At 43.1% G+C, this 12572-nt stretch overlaps 1 long non-coding RNA gene across 1 annotated transcript in view; it reads right to left on the minus strand.

Annotated features, from left to right (window-relative positions):
* Positions 1–12572, minus strand: part of LOC142202762 (uncharacterized) — an 827816-nt gene that overhangs the window by 485662 nt on the left and 329582 nt on the right. The gene's annotated exons all lie outside the window — the stretch shown is intronic.

Consider the following 12572-nt stretch of genomic DNA (forward strand, 5'->3'; position numbering starts at 1 on the left):
TGCCTGATGATGTATTCTGTATTGCAGCACATTCTGCTCTCCCACAAGTTCATTCATGTTTAATTTCATTAAAATTAGTGACTCATTCATTGACTTTACTGCAGAATGTAATGTGGAAACACTGAAACATTCAGGTTGTTTTACTTGCCGTGACATCAGTAAATGAGCATGGAAACTAACCAGAGTTCTTATCAAGATTGTCTAAGATTTAGTGTAAAATTATACTGCCAGCTGGCACCCCACGTGTTCACCTCCAGACATCATTCAATGGCCGCTGCTGCCCAGATAATGTATCTCCTTCCGATAATGTAAGAATATTAGGAGTCATTGAGTAGTAATATAGCCATGTACGTTTATACAGGTCACAGAACTCCAAGTTGAATCCTAATATTCTCGTCATTTACAGCAGAGGGTCTGTTATTTCTTATATTATACAGATCTGTTTCTGCATAAATATCCTTTACAAAAATATGGTCTGTTGTGTATCATAATGTTCTGCTGCATATAGTGCTCTGTACTGTATAAAACAGACACTACAATCACTAAGGAAACTTTATTAAAACTAGAAGAGAGATCTGTAGAAGTTAGGGACGTAGCTAAGACTTATGGGCCTTGGTGTAAATGGTCAATTTGGGCCACTCATATCCCTAAGAACTTCATTTATGGCCACCGTCCCTTTCTGTAAAGCGAGGGCAACATGGCGACTGCTGCATACCCAAGATCGCCACGTCACCCTGTGACTCTTTCATTAATAAGGTGAATGGAGTCACGCTGTGATCTAGGGCATGATGCGACTTCGATTTCTATTCACAAAAACGTATGCACTGATATTTTTGTGACTGGGAGTCACAGTTGCAGTACCCTCACTATAGCAATGCACCTTCATTGTTGGGATGTGTTACCAAAGTCACTTTGTCGACCCAGCCTAAATTTCAACTGCATTACTGGATCTCTTGAGTGATCCACTGATGTAGCACTATTGACCAGGAGCCCCTGAAAGTTAATTGTGCCCCTTTGTGGCTCAATCAAGATAATAGTGCCCACAGTATCCCCAGTTACGTAATAGTGTCCCCACATAGGTAATAGTGCCCTAATAGTGCATTCCCCCTAAAGGTAATAGCACCCCTCTTTAGATAATAGTGCCCCCAACATAGGATGATATAATGCCCTATCTGGCCCTACCACATAGGTAATAGTCCTAATGGTGGCCCACCCCATAGGTAATATTCCCCCTATGTAATAGTGCCTCCCACATAGATAATAGAGCTCTCAGGTAATAGTTCTCCCCCTCACAATAGCCTGAACAAGAAATACCCGCTCTACCCCACATACTGCCCAGGCCCATTGGATACCTACTTTCTCTTCCTGTACAGTATAAATGCATTTCTTCTGTTATATTTCCTCTGGCTTAATGAACTAAATCTATTCCTTAACAGATTTGATCACACACCAGCTCCTCCCACCCCAGCATGGCATTCAGCCCCCCACCTCAGCCCCATCCCCACCTGCTTGCTCAAACCAAACCAGTTCCTCTTGCGTTCAACTGCCATCTGGTTACAATCTGATTTTCACAGAGTCCCAAGTGTGTAGAGAAATCAGGAAGATAAAAACAGACAAGGCCGGAGGACCTGATGGAATAAGCACGAGAGTTCTTAAAATGTGCGGAGACCAGCTGTGTGGTGTTATTACACACATGTACAATATGAGTCTAAAGCTGGGAGTGGTACCTCAACTGTGGAAAACATCTTGTGTGGTACCAGTCCCAAAGACACCTCATCTAACGGACCTCAATGGCTACAGACCTGTAGCACTGACATCCCACTTGATGAAGGTTCAAGAGAGACTGGCTCAGACATATCTCCGACCTCTAGTGAGTTCTGATATGGACCCCCTCCAGTTTGCCTATCGGACAAGCATTGGGGTGGATGATGCCGTCATCCACCATCTTCACAGAGCTCTTTCTCACCTGGAGAAATTAGGGAACACTGTGAGAATAATGTTCTTTGATTTCTCCAGTGCTTTTAACACCAGTCAGCCAGAGACAAGATAGAGAAGCTGGACCTTGTTGGAGCGGACCATCACTTGTCCAACTGGAACCTAAACTACTTCACAATCTGACCTCAGTATGTGAGAGCCCGGGGCTGTGTGTCGACACTGTGATCTGTAGTACGGGGGCACCACAAGGTGCAGTTCTTGCCCCTTTCCTCTTCACACTGTACACTGCTGACTTTAGGTGCACCTCATCTAGCTGTTACTTGCAAAAGTACCCCGACGACTCTGCAATAGTAGCCTCATCACTGACAGAGACAACAGGGAGTACAGAGACTTAAACCAGAATTTTGTGGAATGGAGCCAGTGAAACCACCTCAGGATTAATGCTGGGAATACCAAGGACATGGTGACGGACTTTAGTAAGTGGAGAAGTGCTCCCAATCCAATGGACATCAAGGGGACAGGCATTGAGATAGTCAAGACCTATAAATACCTGTGTGTGCTCCTCAATAATACGCTGGACTACGTTGATCTCCTGGATGCACAGAAATGGTCACAGCAGGCTATACCTGCCCAGGAGGCTGAGGGACTTTGGAGTCCAGGGGACACTTCTTAGGGCCTTTTTCAACTGTGTGTTAGCATTAACCATCTTCTCCAGAGTGGCCTGCTGGGGGAGTAGTATACCAGTCAGGGACAGAAATAAACTTGACAGGCTGGTTAGAAGGGACAGCTCTGTCCTGGGGAGCCCCCTGGATCCAGTACAGGTGGTGGGTGACAGAAGGATACTGTCCATGGTGATCACTCCGCACAGAGAACTAAGTGATCCTGACGTCTTTCTTTTCTTCTTAGTTGCTATGACTCCTAGTATCTTTTCTATCTGCTATGTGCTTGTATGTTTTCTTTCTTGTAATATATTACTGTATTATCCATGCTTCTGTAACACACTGAATTTCCCCATGGTGGGACTATTAAAGGATTATCTTATCTTATCCTCCCAGCTCTCCAACTCTTGCTCTATGGCACTACAATGGAGATTTGGAAGCAGGGGGAAGAAAAGAAGACACACAGGTCCTATGGCACTATGTCAGGGAGAGAAGGTAAGCATATAGATTATTAAAACAGGCAGCAATAGTGTGACAAAGGTGGCCTGTTCTTATAAAAGTGACTTATGACAGGTTGCTCCTGCAGGAAGTGATGATCAGTGCCTATGTAGTGCTGTCTATATCTGTATCATTCTCAGATTCTGATATCAGAATATGGTGTTTATGTAAATTCAGGCTTTCACAGTTATTAATAACATAATATATGCTAGAGCTGGCCAAATTTGCCAGGATTTTCTCGAACATTGGGAAACAGGAAAAATCCTGGCAAATTTTGTACAGTTGGCAGTTCTGGTCATCAGTAAATTTCAATTGATGTAAGTGTTGGTGTATTTCTATTGAATGTACTAAAATTGGCAAATATACACTCCAGTATACGAGAACTTTTCATCGGGCAACTGTATTATAATTAGTTATGTAATTAAAAATGGTTATTAATGGGATTATTAGGTTACTGTCGATTCAGACCACTACACGGGAGATGACGTGACCATAAAACTTACTCTATTTACATATCCATTTTACAAATTCTCTTCTCTATTACCAGACTGTTAGTATAAGCCTCAAAGATGTTATTACAGCTTCAAAAAAAGATATGTAAACTAGGTGATGCCAAGTGGTGTGCCAGGCAGGATGCTTCAGCATTTCCCAGTGGCAACTTTCCAGAAGGTTCACAATTTCACAACAACTATGTTTGGTAACGCTATAACATGTGGCAGTCTGCCCGATCATGGAGTTCTCTCTGTCTCCTCTCCTGCTCTGATCTCTGTGACCAATACGAGGCAGGAAGAGTCAGATGTACCAAAGAGCAGTGGAGCCTGGAAAAGTTAGCAAATAGAGATGAGTGAACAGTAAAATGTTCGAGATTCGATATTCGTTTCGAGCAGCCCCTCAATATTCGACTACTCGAATCGAATATCGAACCCTATTATAGTCTATGGGGGGAAAATGCTCGTTTCATGGGTAGGCAACATTCGATCAAATTATACTTACCAAGTCCACGAGTGAGGGTTGGGCTGGATCCTCTGAGAAGTCTTCTCCTTGCAGCGTCCCCGCGGCATCTTCCGGCTCTGAATTCACTATGCCAGGCATCGGGCCTGGGCAGAGCCGACTGCGCATGTCCGCTTGTAGTGCGGGCATGCGCAGTCAGCTCTGCCCAGGACCAATGCCTGGCAGAGTGAATTCAGAGCCGGAAGACGCTGTGGGGAAGCTGCACGGAGAAGACTTCAAAAGGTAGGAGAAGAACCAGCGTTGATTGGCCGACTGTATAGCATTCGGCCAATCAATGCTGGTTCTGCATCAAACTTTTACATTCGAATAGCGAGTGGTACTCGATCGAGTATGAGTATTTCGAATACCGTAGTATTCGATCGAATACCTACTCGATCGAATACTACTCGCTCATCTCTATTAGCAAACCCATAGAGACCAGTGATCCTATACCACAATTTAAGTATCATAGACCATGATGAATGTCCTCATTAACCCCTTTACCCACCACACTTGACCACAGGAAAGTACTTCTTAATCGTTTCATTACTCTGCTCCACTATGGATATAAACACTCAATTACCCTTGAACAATCAGAATATTATGTATTATACTCAATCTCCATGGATTTTCACTATAGTACTCTGTAGTATAAAGTAAATTAAACGTGTAACATAAGTGTAGCAGCATATTGAGCCGCAGTAGGTATCTAATTTACAGCTCACTATTGCAGCCAAGATTCGTCTGTGACCTCTTCAGCCAGTCTGTGTCCCAGTTCCTCCATCATAACAACCCAGACCTGGATCCTTCTACTCCACCAACACAGGGCAATGACATTGACTAAGAGGTAGAAACTGTTCCTCTTACTCCGTTGCATGAGTGGAAATATTTCCTGTAAATATACAATAGAGGGATCACAATACTGATGCTGCAGTCATCCCTGCTGACAAATTTAGTGGTGTCTTCAAAGGGCTTGAGAAGCTGGCAAGATTCCATCATCGTCCTCTCAAAAAAACACATTGTCCCTGCGGACTGCTACATGCAATAATCGTTTACGACCTTCTCTTGCTCAAGCAGATGCTCCAGCATGTTTAAGGTTGCGTTCCCCTGAGTTGGAATGTTGCAGATAAGGTTGTGCAAAGGTAAACCGTTTTGTCGCTGCAATTCAAGCAGTCTTCTGCAATGTAAGAAGAGCTGAAATGCGCAGAGATTTTTCTTGCCATAGGAGTACTTCTTTTAAGACGCTATAAATTTTAATGAAAGAAGTCCTCCACTACTAAGTTCTTTAAAAAATAGGGGATTTTATAGTTGAATGCTTAACGCCAGATGAGATCAGTTAGTAGGTGGCAGCCTTTAAGCTCACACAGTTGTATCTTATGAAGTTGAAGGGGACTTTGGGACAATTAGTTGAGTAGTGTCATCAAGTCCTGGTGGCCACTTATGTTTCTGTGTAAACGAAGGGATTTTGGTGGAGAGGAGTTGATTTACATGCACCATGTGTATTTCTTTAATAAGGTTTTCGTCATACTCCATATGTGTTAAATCCCCACTGATAACATCTGCAATGTTATGTGCTGAATCTCTCCTTTACAGCCTATCCAGGTGCAGGCTTTTTATTTACTTTGATGTTGATGATGAGTTTTACTGTACAATCTGTAATGTACTGAAACAACACCAAGAAAGTTAAAGTGTTTTGAGAATACATTTTCTCCAGAGTCCTCTGTGCGTTGCCAGGAAGGCTAATGTTTTTGCTAAAGCAGAAATAAACACATTATCGCTGAGCAGATTGCACTCCACTATATAAAACCTCCAGCACGGAGACAATACCTCATCTGCTGGTCGCCTGTCTTCCAGAAGATAATGAGGCACATTCTGTAAACAAAAATGTTCTTATCAAGTAGTTTTAGCTCATCTCTTGTAAAGGTACGTATGTGTCATAGAAGGTGACTATGATGGTCTTCACCATGAAGGCAAGTTCACATGGGGTTTTTATGGCCCGGACCCTGAGGTGGAGGCCGCCTCAGGTTCCAGTCTAAAATACAGGTAGCTGCGACTGGATGCCGATGCAATGCACTGGCATCCAGTCACGTACTCTGCTACGGATTAGGCCCAAATAAATAGACCTAGTCGGGAGGGAGTGTCTTCAGCTGGATGTTGCGAGGCAAATCCACCTGAAAGAATGAGCATCTCGCTTCTTTTTCCGACAGCCGGAACAAAACGGCTCCCAGAAAAAAGAACTGACCGACTCCCATTGATTTCGAGGCGGATATGGCCTCGAAATCCTGACCAAAAACCCATGTGAACTTACCCTGACATGGCGATCTGGCCTGGTCACTTCTGGCAGCTGGACATGTAGTTATTAGAGATGAGTGAACACTGTTCGGAACAGCCGTTCCGAACAGCACGCTCCCATAGAAATGAATGGAAGCGGCCGGCACGCGGGGGGTTAAGCGGCCGGCCGCCGGCAAAGTCTGCGTGCCAGGTGCTTCCATTCATTTCTATGGGAGCGTGCTGTTCGGATCGGCTGATCCAAACAGTGTTCGCTCATCTCTAGTGGTTATTAAGAGGACACTATTTGGAATGAATGCAGTGCAATGTTCTAGTTCCTGGAACTTGGTCAATTAACTCTTTATCTTCTTTGTCCATTATATTAAATTAGTCAAACCCACCCTCACTTTTGATAAACTGGCAAACAATCAAACTACTGTATAAGAGGGCATCAGCGTTGGATGAAGGTACCCTTGTACCACCAGAAGAAATAAGAAGGGTCAACTTTGTGAAATAATCTCTAAAATATGTAATTAAAGCCAAAAGAGAGCCCCTCTACTGTAAAGCTAGTCTGCTCCTGGACCCTGTTGTGACTTGGTGCATACCTACGCCTTCCATGGGTTGTTATGGTACACTGGTCAGTTAATCCTAAATGTGGTGGAGAATATGAACATGTTGAAAAGTCTATTAGTGATCACCCAAGCATAGAATTTACTGGTAGAGAAGATCACGTCAGCAATGGCATACCATTCATGGTAGTAGCCCATTCATTGCTATGGGGCCAGAGAGGAAGGGTGCCTGTCACAAAAAAGCTTTCCCTATTTACTGACACATTAAAAGATTTTACTTTTTGCAGTTCTTGGACCCATTACTGCCTAACATAAGGACCTATGCCTGCCAACAGAACATGGGTATCTTTAAAGGGGCTCTATCAGCAAAATCATGCTGATAGAGCACCACATATGCGTGAATAGCCTATTCAGGCACCGCTAAAGTTATATTAAACTACCCCCCCCAGTTTTAAAATAAAACCCTAAAACAGAATGTGATAAACTTACCGAACGTGCACGCTGGGCGGGCATTCAGGGTGCGCCATCTTCTTCATCCACGCCTCCTCTTCCTCCGATGTCCTCGTGTCCCGTCCTCCTCCGGCGCTCGCGAACTGACATTGATATAAAAAAAATGGCCTGGGTGCATGCGCAGTAGCCGTAGTAGAAGCAGCATGCTACTGCGCATGCGCCCAGACCATTTATTTTAAGCAATGTCAGTTCGCGAGCGCCGGAGGAGGACGGGACACGAGGACATCGGAGGAAGAGGAGGCGTGGATGAAGAAGACGGCGCACCCTCAATGCCCGCCCAGCATGCACGTTCGGTAAGTTTATCACATTCTGTTTTAGGGTTTTATTTTAAAACAGGGGGTAGTTTAATATAACTTTAGCGGTGTCTGAATAGCCTTTTTAAAGGCTATGCATGCATATGTGGGGCTCTATCAGCATGATTTTGCTGATAGAGCCCCTTTAATATGCTTCAGGCTGCCAAGTGCAAATAAGGGTAAGAGGATATAATGAGATAATGGGGTAGTATGCCTTTGCATGGGACAGGAGGGGTCACTATTTAAGGAGGCAATAACAGTAGCTCAGTCAGTTAGTAACTTTTCAGCTAAACTGTGGCTGTGTAAATGTTGATGTTGTAGTCGCCTGCCCCGCTGGCTTTTGGGAAAAAGTTCTGGTGTCATTGTGGTCAGACCACACTGATAGATAACTGCAGTGAATGCAACAAAGTTCTGCAGCAGACTCCTGAAAGGCACAGGAAATATAGTCTAATATAGTCAGTTTTCCCATTCGATCATGTCAGTAAAGTATCAGGCCACAGCATGCATAGACTGTACCTCAGGAAACACACAAAGACACTACTTGCAGCACAGCCAGTAGCTCAACTTCTAGGCCATGCTTCAAGTCAACTCTGCCCTTCTTTCTGGAGGTGTGACCTGGTCATCCATGATGCCACCAGTCTCAACTCCCAACTCCTATGTCTAGAGGCATAGCTGTAGGGGGTGCAGAGGTATCATTTTCTACTGGACCATGATGGGGCCCCAAAGTTCCTTCTACCCCATAAAATATACAACATGGCACAAGATAGATAGGGGCCCCATTACAGATTTTGTACTGGGGCCCAAGTTACGCGTGTGCCTATTTCATCTCACGTCCCTCTACTGTATAGCCTGGACAGTTCTGCGGTTCTTTGATGTTCCCTCACAGCCATAGGTCTGTTGGCACTGGAGCTTTGCACTCATTCATTTTGGGTTGGTGCTGCTATGATGGCAAGTGAGTTGTGAGTTGTGGCAAGTGAGTTATGAGTTTCCAATAGGCAGGTGAGAAGATGGTGTCTATCTTGTTTTGCTGCTCAACTAACTGTATTTTTCTTTTCAGGCGCCCAGTCAGTAATTTGGGTTACTGACCACTCATGACTTTTGGGATGAAAGACAGGCTTAGTGTACCCCAGATGGATGAACCTTGGTTATTTGGTGGCTGCTGAAAGGTTTCTGGGGCTAGCAATGGTTGCTAGTTGGTATCTGCAAGCACCTATGGTGCTGGTGACCAAAGTAAGTGGCAATGATTTGTGCCATGTTTGAATGATGGGATTGAGAACCTTGCTGGCTTCTTTCTGAGTGCTGGTCTGAAACTGTTCAGCCTGGTATGGCATTATCATCCAAGTCTCTGACTTTGTGCAGGCTCAGAGTGACATTGGGTTATGGTACTAAAGCTAAGAAAGCAGTAACAGGACTTTGTTGTTACTTGATGTTGTGCATCTGAGGTCATACCGTAGGACTGAAAATTGGACATCTTCCTGTCTGGTATACAGGATGAAGTGGAAAGGGCTCTTCTTCTCCTTGGTGGCAGGAGAATTGTATTGGGTGTATATAAGCCTCTCATGGCCAGTCTTAATAATTGATGTTCTCTTCACTACTTGCCAAGCACAGTGTTGTACTTTTATATATAGCAGCTCAGCCCATTCACTTGAGCTGCAAAGAGGCCATGTGACCAAAATACGTGATGGTCTATGAAATAGAAACATTGCTGAAACAGTTGATCCGCAAAGGTCCTGGATATCAGACCCCCTCACTGACCTATCCATTACATCAGAGTATAGGCTTAGCACACACACATTTGAAGTGTGATGCCGAAAATACACAAGATGTGATCGCTTGGTGCTTAACAAGGTACAACAAGGAAATATAAAACTTTGTATACTGGGTTAGAGGATGCGGTGAATGAGCAAAACATTCTGAAGACTGACTTATGGGCAGATACCTGCTGCATGTTCTTAGTTTTCCTAATTTGCAAACACATTAAAAACTCATCATAAGAGACAGGTAAATACAAATTCAGGAGCTGAGAACCTGATACGTCCCAGCGGTGTGAAAATAAATTGCAAAATGTAAAGCACATATTTACATATACAAAACACCAAATCATCTCCACATATACACTGCATGTGTAATGTCCCACAGGAACGCTATCTCTGGCAAAGTGCTGCTGATTTAGACTAATGTTGCTGAACATGTTTATATTGTTTCTAGTACTTTGCTCTGTTTTACCCTAAATTGCACTGTGCTTGTTTGGGTACACGCACATGGTCAGAATTTACATATGGAAAATACGCCCTGAAAACCACATGTATAAGCATAGAAATCCGGTTGCACAAAAAAATTTGGCACCATAAGGTCAAGTTCCATGCTGAAAAAAATTCGGCATCACGTGCATGAGCAATAGAATGTATTATTGACCTTAATGCTAAAGGATAACGGTGTGGATTGTCTACATTGAAATTTAGTGGAATATAACTGTTGTAGTCATGCTTATTGTAGGCTGAAAACAGACATATGAAATACACCAACAATGGAGCAGCGTTTGCAAGAAGTCTCTGATGATGAAGGGTTCCTTTTCTGGTAGCAGTGGTTTGATAGCTGTATTTTTGTATTGGTTGCCGCCCATGAACAAATAAAGATTATAAGACTAGAATTCAAGCAGTTGTCTGGTAAGCAAATTCTCTCTATCTTATAAACCCTGCAGGTAAACAATACTGATGATGGGCAGGAGGAAGATCCGGAGGTAGCACTCACAAAGGCGGCTGCAAATCGGAAGATGGCAAGGAAAGTTGTAACATTGAAGGTTTCAGAGGAAGTTGAGCTTCATGCATGTAAGGAATGTGTGTTTGGATATTGTTTTAAGACTTTCCCCAGACTAGTGACATAGCAATTGTGGATTTTGTAATCCATCTCCATTGAATAAAGTAAACTGTGTAGTAAATAAAACAAAGCCTAATCCAGGCCTTGTGTACACATTTGTAGCCTTGACTATGTTAAATAGAAGTAACTCACATATCTGATTAGGAGTTTAGGACTAGAGAAGGCTGGAAGGTCCATTATTCTGTGTACACCACTGCCCTGTAGACTTACTCCATATGGAATACTTAATTGTGTCTCCTTCCCAGAACAGACTTGGATCTCCCTTGGCAGATGTAAGCTTTGCATGGGGATTTAACTAGTCATGTCAAGGTTTTTGCAAACCAAATTGAAAAATGCTTTTAAATATGTGTTTTCTCCCATCCATGATCCAGATTAAAATGAAGCATCGCATGTATTGTAGCCAGGAGATTGGGTGGTGATTGTATGTGAGAAGGCTTGACCTAAGGTTTGTTTGCCAATACTACGTGCAGATGACCGCTACCACATCTGTAAAATTGGAAGGCATGAGCATGGGTTCACGTCAGCCATGGCAAGAAGGTGCTACATCTGGAAACTAATTCTCATGATGTGGCCCCTGGTGGGGTTGGTCCAGATGTTGCCCCAGGTGAGGATGCTGAATGATGTTCTTAAAGAGGATTGGGACAATAAGTTCAAAGATATAATAAACAAATTACGAAAGCACTTATGAAAGAGGCTGTCCAGGCTAAGATATTTTCTAAATTAAGCCAGGGGAGGTGAAAATAATAATAATAATAAAAAAAACATACTCACCTGTCCACAATGGTCCAATGTCCACCCAGGGCCGTCCAGTCCTGCAGCTCGGCTGCCTACTTGCTGTTATATTTCTCACCGGCTGTGACGCCCCGGCTTCCTTCCCCTGAGGCTGCAGATTGGCAGGTAGTGACATCCCCGATTCCCTTTATGAGGCCGCTGATTGGCCTCAGCTGTCATCTATAGTGGGTACTACCACCAATAGACAACAACAGAGCTGCTGGACCGGACTGTGGGGGAGACAACGGAGCACCAGGAACAGGTAAGTATGGTTTTGTTTTATTTTTTCCCCTCCCCGGCCTAATTAATAAATAGCATTTTAGCCTAGACAGCCCCTTTAAGAATTCCTAAATGGTCACACCGTAATTGTGATGACCCATTGGACGACAAAGCTGCCATGTCATTTTTAATGCAGAGTGAACAAGTAAAAGCAAAATGCAAACAATTATGATAGAATTGTTTTTTTTCACATGGACCCACAAGAATGTTAATAGAAGCTAGTCGATACATTATATGTACCCCAAAATGGTGCAAAATTAAAGTGAAACTCATCAAGAAAAGAATATTGGAGCATGCTCACGGAATACTAAATGAGCCAAAATTTCATATAGAACTAGAATGTTTTGCTTGGGTGTGCCTATTGTGACCTGGCATAGGCTGTTTCTTGCTGCCAAAATTATTGCATTTAGAGCATGCTTTCCAAAAATGGAACTATGCATGAAAACTGATGGACATAAGAGTACAGCAAAAACTGGTAGACAAATACTTTATAAATATGGTGAACATGTGAGCACCAGATCAGTGCATATATAGGGACCCTCTTATCTTTTCTTATACCTAGACTGTATGCTGAGTCAGCAGCAGGTGTTCAACATGGCAGATTCACTTGAATATATAGCAATGGGGAAGTGGGTATAAATGTCACTACAGGAGGTGCATTGTCAAACCTGGCCATGGTGCCATTGTGGGCTATTTTGTATCAGGAGTTTAAGGTCACACCACTACACATACTAGTGCATCTCAATAACTTAGAATATCATCAAAAAGTCATGGAGTGTTGCTCAGTGGTCAAAGGTGTTTTCAGGTGAATTAATTAAAAAAAACAAAAAAAACACTTTTTGATGATATTCTAATTTATTGAGATACACTTGTAGATTACTTTGCATGTTACATAGTTGCTTGTCCATACAATACATATAATA

This window comes from Leptodactylus fuscus, chromosome 5 (genome assembly GCF_031893055.1).
Source record: "Leptodactylus fuscus isolate aLepFus1 chromosome 5, aLepFus1.hap2, whole genome shotgun sequence".
NCBI classification, from domain to species: Eukaryota; Metazoa; Chordata; class Amphibia; order Anura; family Leptodactylidae; genus Leptodactylus; species Leptodactylus fuscus.